The sequence below is a fragment of the Tupaia chinensis genome, unplaced genomic scaffold (genome assembly GCF_000334495.1).
Source record: "Tupaia chinensis unplaced genomic scaffold, TupChi_1.0 Scaffold146230_1, whole genome shotgun sequence".
In the NCBI taxonomy this organism is placed as follows: domain Eukaryota; kingdom Metazoa; phylum Chordata; class Mammalia; order Scandentia; family Tupaiidae; genus Tupaia; species Tupaia belangeri.
Window position 1 is genome coordinate 52,071 of NW_006206086.1, and position 2,856 is coordinate 54,926.

General features: G+C 41.1%; 1 pseudogene; it reads right to left on the reverse strand.

The window, feature by feature from the left end:
• Positions 1-1,145, reverse strand: part of LOC102472724 (endoplasmic reticulum-Golgi intermediate compartment protein 2-like) — a 13,919-nt pseudogene extending 12,774 nt beyond the window's left edge.
• Between the last annotated feature and the right edge of the window lie 1,711 nt (positions 1,146-2,856).

A 2,856-nucleotide genomic window follows, 5' to 3' on the forward strand; every position in this document is an offset into this window, starting at 1 on the left:
AAGGCTTGTAGGATCCGAGTCTGAAACGGCAGCAAATTATTTTGACTATAAATTTTCCAATTCCATGTAACATGCCTGTTGTTGAAAAGATTCCTCCAACAATACCACAGAGTCTTACAAAAAACTGCCAGAATGGCATGTGCTCCTCAGTAACTGTCACCATAAGAGAACTGAGATCATATTTCATAAATATCCCAGAGACTCCATTGCTGCCTGCAGCATGGTTAATAATACGTTCCCGTTCTGTCACAGGAAACTGATAGTTGTCTGCTGAAATTTTATATGTATGTAGTTTTGTTGGCACAACTGTAATAAAATATTGGAACATCTGGTTGTGATCTACAGCAATTTTTTCAGTTCCAAGTAAAGGTTTAATAATTCCTGGAAAAGCTTGCAAAAAGACAAATGATCCATTCTGTGGGAAAAGTTGTAAGAGTCATGTTTGACGAGTGTTGCCAGGTGTGTGTGACCACAACGATGTGGAGTTGCCTTGCCCACAGTAATGTGAAAATTCCCTGCTACTTTATTGACATACAGATGACCATGAATTCTGCCTGCATCTGGAGGCCGTAATGAACCATCTTCTCTTGGGGGGAAGTGCGGCTGTACCTTTAAAAGCACTTTTAAATATCACGTCTTGAAGTGAGTGCTCTTCTTGCAGCCTACTCTGAATCACTTGAAGTATCCTTTGCCACTCTTTTTGCTGTGGTGAAAGATCAAATATTTCTGGTTCATAAACTAGACCATCTGCAGATGCAACCATTGTTTCTGCTAAATCCAGTACATCTGCTCCAACATATTGACATTTCATGGCAACAGTAATCTCTATATTGATTCTCAATTCACTAGAAAAATCCTTGTCTACTTCATATTCATATTTCATCCATGTATCTTGATATACTGAGAATTCCATTATGGTTAATAAAGCCATAGTAGTAAATGCTATTAAAGAAACTGTACCCCCACTGGCTGAAGTCTCTACATAGCTTTTAGGAACCTTTGGAAAAGCATCCAATTCTTTCACCAGACTTAAAGTTTTTTTCCAATTCAGTCGCCTCATCTTCAGGAAAACCTTCCTTTTCCTTCATATGGTCATGCTTGTGCTATGGTCCCAGCCGACCGCCATGTTTCACAGAAGTCCGGGTCGCCCGAGAACAGGCATTCTTTAAGAGACATCTTCATCGCTTCTGCAATCTAGCCATTTTGGGGAAAACAGAGAAATGAAGACTTTCCAGTGATAATTCAGCATCAGCATACAAAACTCACATGCAGAGGCAGAAGGGAACTGAACAGGTCTTCTTGAAGTGACATGTTCATTGCTCCTGTGATCTAGGCATTTTTGAAAAACAGAGAAATGAAGACTTTCCACTGATAATTTGGCATTCAGCATACAAAACTTGCATGGTAGGGAGAGCCATTGCAAGCCTCCTGTCTCTGTATCTGTCTATGTCTCTCTCTACCTCTGTCTCTGTCTTCTCTTTTTATTTTTAATTTTTGCTCTTGAGAATTTTTTAAAGTGACCCAATTAATTTCAGGGCCTTCTGGTCCCTCCTATCCCTTTATATTGTTAATAATTCCCTCTTTGTCTACAAACCCAGAAGAAGCCTAAAGGAACAGACCAGGCCTTCTTGAAATGACATCTTCATTGCTCTTGCGATGTAGCCATTTTGGGGGAAACAGAGAAATGAAGACTTTCCACTGATAATTCAGCCTCCAGCATAAAAACTTGACTGGACAGGCAGAAATGAAAAGAACAGGCCTTCTTGAAGAGACATCTTCATAACTCCTGACATGTAGCCATTTAACTGAAACAGAGATATGAAGACTTTCCACTCATAATTCGGGCTCCAGTATAAGAAACTTGTGTGGAGAGGTAAAAGGGAACAGAACAGGCCTTCTTTTAGAGACATCTTCATAGCTCCTGCAATCTAGCCATTTTTGGGAAAAAGAGAAATGAAGAATTTCCATTAATAATGTGGCTTCCAGCATACAAAATTCACCTGGAGAGGTGGAAGGGAATAAAACAGGCCTTCTTAAAGAGACCCCTTCATATCCCCTGCGACCTAGCCCTTTAAAGGAAACATAGAAATGAAGACTTTCCACTCATAATTCAACCTCCAGCATACAAAACTCATGTGGAGAGTAGGAAGGCAACAGAAGAGGCCTTCTTGGAGAGACATCCTCTTTGCTCCTGTGATCTAGCCATTTTGGGAAAACAGAGCAATCAAGACTTTTCACTGTTAATTAGGACTCCAACATACAAAACTCAGGTGGAGAGGCGGAATGGGACAAAACACACCTTCTTTCTTTCTTTCTTTCTTTTTTTTTTTTTTTTTTTTTGGGTGTTTTTTTTTCGTATTGGGCCCTTGGACTTCACTTGCACTTGCCAGACAGACAGAGAGAGACAGAAAGTGAGAAATCACCCCCCAGAGGGGATGGTCACTCCACAATCTCTTCTCTTCAATTCTCCTCTGGGATCTTGGGCACACACACACGTGCACCCAGCGTGAGTTTTAAGCCACCGGGTCCAGGACACGAATTGCAGTAGACTACGTGGGAGTCCAGCGACATAGCCATTATGCTAACTGTTGATTCCCAAAACACGTCTTCTTGAAGAGACATGTTCATCACTCTGACTATCTAGCCATTTGGGGGAAACATCCGCCTCGCATGGAGAGGCGGATGAGAAAAGAAAAGGAATTCTTGAAGAGACATCTTCATCACTCCTGTGATCTAGCCATTTAGGGAAACAAAGAAATGAATAATTTCCAGTGTTTTTCAGCCTCCAGCATAAAAATCTCGCGTGGAGACATGGACTGGAACAGAACAGGCCTTCTTGAAGAGACATTTTCATCG